Below are 8,369 nucleotides of genomic sequence, written 5' to 3'. Positions count from 1 at the left end.
TTTAGCTTCTCGAATAAAAGAATTTTTCGAACCGAAGCACCTCTACATATCTTTAACTTAAGATCCACCTACAAAATCCCAAAAAAGGAAAAAATAGTCAAATATGGCAAAATTGTAATAAATTAGAGTAAAATCTCATAATTGTATCCATCAAAATCAAACTCAAAATCAAATTCAAATTCAAATTATGTCAATTAAATGAGGTTTAATGCTCTTAATTGAGTAGCATTTGAATTTGAAGTAAATCAACCAATTCTAACGATCAATTTCTTCAAAATTTGAAAAAAATTCCAAAAATAGCCCTACCAAGAGTCGTGTGTTGGAAGGCCATTCAGGTCATTTTGATTTTGAGAGCTGGCAAACATTTCCAACCAATGTACAAAAGACTGGATTAAAACATGTTCAATAAACTTGGATTGAAGATGATAAATATACAAACCATAAGAACACTTTAATCAATAATTCACTTGCAACTAGCTGCTGCAATCAAATCAAATTCCCCACCTGTATTATAAAGTAAAAACAACAATATGAATAAAAATAGATATGCAACTTGATGCCATTTTTTTGTAAAATATAAGGGTTTTTTTTTCAAACAAATTTCCAATTACTTGATCTTGCAACTTGCACCAGCTCTGTAGAGATATCGAACTGAGATGAACAACGCCTAGCAACTTACTCAGGATCAACTTGTCGGAACCATAGCCTTCAACATAAAAAACTTATAAATTAAAAAAGGATTGTTCACCAATTGAAGATATAGATTACCATTTCGGAGGCTTTTTTCGGTGCTTAGAACGCACACGACGACCACGAAAATACCTGTTGAATATTGACCAAACATGAGATAGACTGATGAACAAATCCACGATAGATTCTAGGGTTTCGAGAAGCAGCTTATTAGGTCAAAATCCAATCAGAATCAAAATGCATGAATCAACTACAAAAAGTGATTAAACAAAAATCAAACATACAGTACCATCGGTCTTCAACATTAGGGTTTCCGAATTTTAAAAACCCCCCAAAATCCACACTACGATTGAACAAAAACATTAATATAACCTGAATCGAACTATAGCGAATACAAAAATCGGATGAATTAGACAATAAGATGGATCGTATTTGTGGCTAAAAACTTACCGATTTAAGAATTCTTCGATTCACCAAGATACGACAGAGAATTGTGATTCAGAGTAACCTCAAAACTGGAGGATTGTGGCTAAAAACTTACCGATTTAAGAATTCTTCGACTCATCAAATAAGAGGATTGAAGAAGTCAATTGAAGAAGATGAAATGTGCGGCATTATAGATCTAGGGTTTTTGATCAGATGGAAACTCTTTTGTGGTTTGAGAGAAGATGAGAGAATGATTGTGTGGGATTTAGGAAATTATTTTGGTCTGAGAAACAAAGAATACAAAGCGTGTATTCAATTTGCCGCTCAAAAGAAAAATTGGGGAAACAATACAAAGCCACGTGTCAACTGATGGGTTAAGCTAATGACAAGTGGCTAAAGATTATTTTGCTTTATTAGAAGTAGTAGATCATAAATATTTCATTTATCTAATGTGTTTGCATGTTTATCTTGAGGTTACAAAAAAATGCCTCTAGATAGAATGTAGTGGAGCGTGATCGTGAGAGGGAGCCTAACCTTGTCAGACCCATGACCAAGGCGGTCTGTGCCGCTGATCCGTAGTCCGTAGCGTTGTCGTGAGTGGGTGGTCATAGTGGCCCTCAGGCTTGTGCGTGAAGAATACGAACGTTGGGTTTGCCTTAAGTGACTCGATGATTTGGAAATCAAGCTCCATTCGTTCATTTATGTTAAAAATAAAGCTATGAATAATTTTTCTTGGTTTAATTGATGTCGTTCTTCATTATCAGTATGTAAAGACTTTGCTAGCTTCTTGCTACTTTCTTTTTAGAGTTAAATGCCATTTTAGTCCCTATGGTTTGGGCCATTTTGGCAGTTTAGTCCAAAGGTTTCATTTTGTCACACCCTGGCTTTTGCGGAAGCGTGGGTTTATTTGGTGTGACTTCTTAATACCATAGAATAATCACAGCAATGCTATATGATAATAAAACCATGATGTTCATCCATTCATTCAAGTTTAAAAAGTAAAATGTCACACCCCAACCGATGGTGGAATCATCGGGGCATGGCACCGAGCGAAACAGATTGTCCAGAAGTTTCCACAACAACTATCATTACTATTTAGTTTAATTAACACGTCCCATACCGTATCCCAAATAGTAAACAAATTATTACAGATAACAACAAGTCAAATATTATGTTCCGACAACTCAGATTTAAATATAAATATAAAAATTGTTCAATGCCTCTAGAGACTCGATCTGCAAGATCTACAGACAACTATGCTCTAGACGCTTATTCTAAGCTCGCCTTCCTAGCAGATAAGCCTCCTAATTGCCTGTCACATTCGTTAAAATAAAGTCAATACATAGAATGTAAAGGTGAGCATACAAGTTTGATAATAGCATATAGAGTTCGAAATAGTTTACGCATAACCAGCACGTACAAAGAGGAAAACGAAGCATGTTAATTATCGACATGGATCTGTCGATACCAATGACTGCGGGTTGACTGTCCGAGATAGTTCACAATACATGATTACCACCGTAATCCATGCAAGTAATTGTCCTTAACAACCCCCGTGTGAACGGGTGCTGAGTCCAAACTATAGTACTACGTCGTTAAGGCAGGTAGACAGCATTCCACGTGTAAACATAACAACAAGCATTCATTTAGTCACGTAATACATGCAGAACGGTTAGCGTTTAAATAATTGAGCAGTGTGTTCGATTGTGATTTTTGATAAGTAACGTATGTAACACCCAAAAGTGCTAAAGCAAAAAGGGTTCGAGTATACTCACAGCGTGTCACACCCCGACCGCGTATAACATGCAACCGCGGCGGAAAACGTCGGGGAGTGTTGTGAACAGAATTAAATTGTTTCATAACCATGGCATACAAGTTGTATTTTATTTATAAACAAAGGTGTTACATTGTCTTGGAAAGAGAGTACGGAAATCAAAACATAATTAAGCTAGTTCAAACTTCATTTTTAGGCTCTAAGGCACAGGTCCGCCCTAGAATCATGATCATCGTCCTATGGAATAGCTCCTGAAAACACATGTGAAAGTAGGTACGTCAGCATAAAAATGCCTGTGAGATACATAGTTTTTGTGAAAATGGGATTCATGACTTGAGCTTAAAGAAATGTTTAATAACAGTTAGTCATGAACCTTGTAATTTGTTTTGCTTTGTAAATCAATTTGAAAAACGATAACATCAAACGATATGTATAGATAAGTACAAGGTTAAACGAATAACCAAGTAAAATGAGTTGAATAAGATAAGTTGTTTATAAAGATAATGTCTTGTGAAGAATATGTTATTTATGTAAAATGTAATGTGTCTAAACTGAAATGACTTAGATAACGCCACGATATGTAATATTATACAAACATTTATATATAGGAAGTACCAGCGGCGTATCCACCATGTTTGTATCATATTACATACGCCACGTTACTTAAATCATTTACCCAAACCAATCCACCATGTAAATTGTTCATGTGTAAACCAAATGTCAAGTGTTATTGTAAACCATGTCAAATGTTTATGTTCAAATGTAAACGACCAAATGTGTATGTCAATGTCGACGTGTTTATGTTCAATGTAAATCATGTAATATGTATCCCAAAATGTATCATGTATGGTAAGCGAAATGTATCAACTTAAACCATATGTAAACTGCACAAAACAAGTCGTTGAAGTAACACGTGGTTTAAATCTACGTCATGTTCTGTGGAAAAATGCATGCTCTATTGATATTAACATTTATGCGGTATTGTAAACTATGCATACATCCAAGCCTTGAGACTGCGGCGATAAACCCTTAAACAAATTAAAGGTTTATCTAAGTTATGTATATCGAATTCGGTCATTCCTTCCAGTCCTATCAAACCCAGGACTTCAGGAATGGGAGTTGTCAATTCCTATGGTACCACTACCTACTAACGAACGGCGTGATCAATGTTAATGAATGCATTGTCCCATGTTAAACAAACCAAATGTCATAACAAAATGAAGGCATGTGATGTAAACAATTGTACTAAGTATGCTAAGTAAACATACGAAGCAGAAATGTTCATGTAAATCAATGTGCCCATATGCTGAGTAAACATATGCAGCAGAAATGTTCATGTAAATCAATGTGTCCATATGCTGAGTAAACATATGCAACAGAAATGTTCATGTAAATCAATGTGTCCATATGCTGAGTAAACATATGCAACAGAAATGTAATGTAAATCAATGTGTCCATATGCTGAGTAAACATATGCAACAGAAATGTAATGTAAATCAATGTACTAAGTACGCAAACAATGGGCATACATAGCATGAAATGTAATGAAATCGTGTACTATAATGTACTAACAACATAGCAGGCATATGATGTGAAAACATGGAAAGCATGAATGTAACAGATAGGCACATGTGTTTCACCCCAAAACAGTTTGGAAAACAGTAAAAGAGGGGTTCAATGTACTCACCTGAGATTGCTTTGGAGTTCTTGTATAATAACCAGATAATGCTAAAGATCACGGAATATCAACGGCACCTAATAGGTAGCTTATGTTAATATACCGGACCAAATCGGAAGGATCGGACAGTACGCGGGTTTGAAAACCAAACGAGTATGGAGACTCGTGTAATATGGTTTAACAAAGCCTACATACTAAAATGAAACTTAACCTAAGTGCTTACGGTCCATCACGACCCGTTGAGGTAGCTTGTGCCACCCTAACGCGTCGTTCGCGTAGAACGCGTTCGGAACGCCTAACATCGCGACCACAAGGTATAACCTCGGAAGGTTATAGCTATGGTCACCTAAGGTGTTTGGTCGGATCCTAATGATCGACCAAATGGGTTGGGTTCGAAAGTATAAGCGATGGTTTAGATCGCTTACCTTACGACCCTATATAAGCACTAAACTAAACGTGACGAGCTAAGCATGTTAGAACATGCTTAACTAAGTTTAGAAAACAGGTTTGGCATCAAAACAAATGGTTTTGATGCTCACGAGTAGTTTGGTTACAAAATACGCAAGAATGCGCATTTTGGCCGAAACTACGACTCGTCACTGAGCCTAGATAACGGGGTAATCAGTAGGTATGGTCACTATGGACCATAACCGTCGTGATCACGCTCACGTTATGAAGTTCCCTGAACTTCGCATCGACCATAAGCTGGTCAATGCAGAAAGTCAACAAAACGTTGACTTTCGGACTCGAAAAGCGAATAAAAGAGCGAAAGAAGACTTACGGAGGGTCCCCGAGTGCTAATCTAGATCAAATAGCTCAGGTATGAAACAATGGTTTCAACTTAGAGCTTCAAGATCAGATTGTTGTGATTTTTACACAAAAGGGGGGGGGGTATTTATAGGAAAAGTGGAACCGTTAGGATCGTTTTATCGAATATCGTGCCTTGATCTCGTGCGTACATGTGTCCAATGGTTAAATTCACTGAACTTGGCTCTTGGCCCTTCATTGGGTGAAAAGGCATCGCCTCTTGATCGAACGAAAGGCCAGATTTTGCATTAAATGCAAAATATTTCTGTCAGACATCCCCACGCGGCCCGCATGAAAGGGAGTGCAGATCTTACGCGGGTCGCCTGGCCCCGTCTGATCTGCACCACTTGCAGAATTTACATATTTGGCCCCTGTTGCGTTTTTAAGCTATTTCCAGCCCTTTTAAGACCTGTAAAGCCATCTTTAAGGCCCTAAAATGATGCCTAAACATTGTGGACATGAAACATGCCCAAAAATGTTCCGGATGTTGGCTCGTTTGGCCGTACGATCGCGATGTTCGCTTAATTACGACGGAATGTGCATAAGCGCGAAAGACGATCCAAATGACGCGACGAACGGATTTTTCTCATGCCAAACACTAAGGCATAATATAAGGATGCTTACATAAATTTTTGGATGTCCGGATGTATTCAGAACGTAAGTTATGCGCAAAAGTGCAAACTTGTGCACTTTTTGACGCTCTTAGTCCCTGAATGACCCAAAAGTTTATTTTAGCATACCAAACCCCTCAAAGCCTATTTCTAAGCTATGTAAAGGATATTTATGGTATGTTTAACTTATGGACATGTTCCGGAATGTTCGTTACAGTTCATATTGGCATACTTTTACAGTTTGTCAAGTTTAGTCCCTGTAAGCGAATTATCTTGTTTTTGCCATACCAAAGCCTTTAAAACTTATTTCTAAGTTATGTAAAGGTTATTTAAGGTATGTTGAGTATATGTTGATGTTCCGGAGTATTTGTCGCATTAAACTGAGTACGTTTACGCACCAGTTTGCGTATAATTCTCCAGAAAGCGATGTAGAGTTTGAATTTGAACAAAAGTCAAAAGATGAAAAATGTAAAACACAATCAAACAATCATTGGGATAAAATAACATTATTTTATTGATAATTGAACTGTTCACAATGATTACAAGCACAAATGTTACAGTCTCCCCTACTTGTGGAAATTTCGTCCCGAAATTTATTTAGAGGAAACTGATTGAAAAAGATGCGGATATTTTGCCTTCATTTGATCTTCACGTTCCCAAGTAAACTCGGGTCCACGCCTAGATTCCCAACGAACCTTGACCAAAGGAATGCGCTTGCGTTTAAGCCACTTGACTTCACGTTCCATGATTTCTACCGGTTTCTCAACAAACTTCAGTGTTTTATCAACACGAATTTCGTCAAGCGGTATGTGGAGGTTTTCATCAGCTAAACACCTCTTGAGATTGGACACGTGAAAGGTTGGATGAACATTTCCAAGTTCAGGAGGTAACTCAAGTCTGTAGGCTACCTTACCGATTCTTTCGACGATCTTGAATGGTCCAACGTATCTAGGTGCAAGTTTTCCTTTCTTTCCAAATCTGATCACACCTTTCCAAGGTGAGACCTTAAGTAATACACGATCACCGACTTGAAAATCCAAGGGTTTGCGTTTTAGGTCCGCGTAATTCTTCTGACGGCTTCTAGCTGTCTGAAGGTTATCACATACTTTCTTTACCTTTTCTGTTGTCTCTAGAATGATGGCAGGTCCAGTAAGCTGAGCCTCACCGATCTCATTCCAGCAGACTGGTGAACGACATTTTCGACCATAGAGAGCCTCGAAAGGAGCCATGTTGATGCTGGAGTGATAACTGTTGTTGTAGGAGAATTCAATCAACGGAAGATGTGAATCCCAACTACCACCAAAGTCGATCACACAAGCTCTAAGCATATCCTCCAGTGTCTGGATTGTTCTTTCAGATTGACCATCCGTTTGCGGATGATAAGCTGTGCTCAGATTAAGTTGAGACCCCATAGCAGATTGCATGGTTCTCCAAAAATGAGAAGTGAAACGAGCATCTCTGTCAGAAATGATGCTCAAAGGAACACCATGTCTAGCTACAATTTCATCCACGTAGATTTGAGCAAGTTTGTCAGCCGAAAAATCCTCACGGATTGGTAAGAAATGCGCTGACTTGGTAAGACGATCCACGACTACCCAGATGGCATCGTGACCTTTCTTTGTGCGCGGAAGTTTAGTAATGAGATCCATGGTAATGTTTTCCCATTTCCAAACTGGGATCTCTGGTTGCTCTAATAATCCGGAAGGACGCTGATGTTCAGCCTTAACCTTAAGACAAGTAAGGCATTTGGATACGTATAAGGCAATGTCTTTCTTCATACCAGGCCACCAATACTGAATACGAAGATCCTTATACATCTTATCTGAGCCAGGATGAATAGAATAACGAGACTTATGGGCTTCATCCATAAGCAAGGTACGAAGATTATCTTGGCTCGGGACCCACAAACGGTCCATGAAGTAATATGATCCATTGTCCTTCAGTTCTAGAGCAGGTGTTATGTGATAAGGAAATTCCTTATCCATTAAACCTTGTGAAACACAAGCTTGTTGAGCCTGAGAAATACGGGCTTGGATATCGGTTTGAATAACAGATTGGACACGTACACAATGAAGCTTAATACGTTCCTTGCGACTCAATGCATCGGCTACGACATTCGCCTTACCAGGATGGTAGCGAATCTCGCAGTCGTAGTCGTTTAGAAGTTCAATCCAACGTCTTTGCCTCATGTTGAGTTCCTTTTGATTGAAGATATGTTGAAGACTTTTGTGGTCAGTGAAAACCACACATTTTGTTCCGTACAAATAGTGTCTCCAGATCTTAAGAGCGAAGACAACTGCACCTAACTCAAGATCATGAGTGGTGTAGTTCTTCTCATGTATCTTCAACTGTCTTGATGCGTATGCTATGAGTTTATTTCTTT

Source organism: Helianthus annuus, chromosome 16 (genome assembly GCF_002127325.2).
Source record: "Helianthus annuus cultivar XRQ/B chromosome 16, HanXRQr2.0-SUNRISE, whole genome shotgun sequence".
In the NCBI taxonomy this organism is placed as follows: Eukaryota; Viridiplantae; Streptophyta; class Magnoliopsida; order Asterales; family Asteraceae; genus Helianthus; species Helianthus annuus.
Note: the sequence above shows the minus strand (reverse complement) of the source record.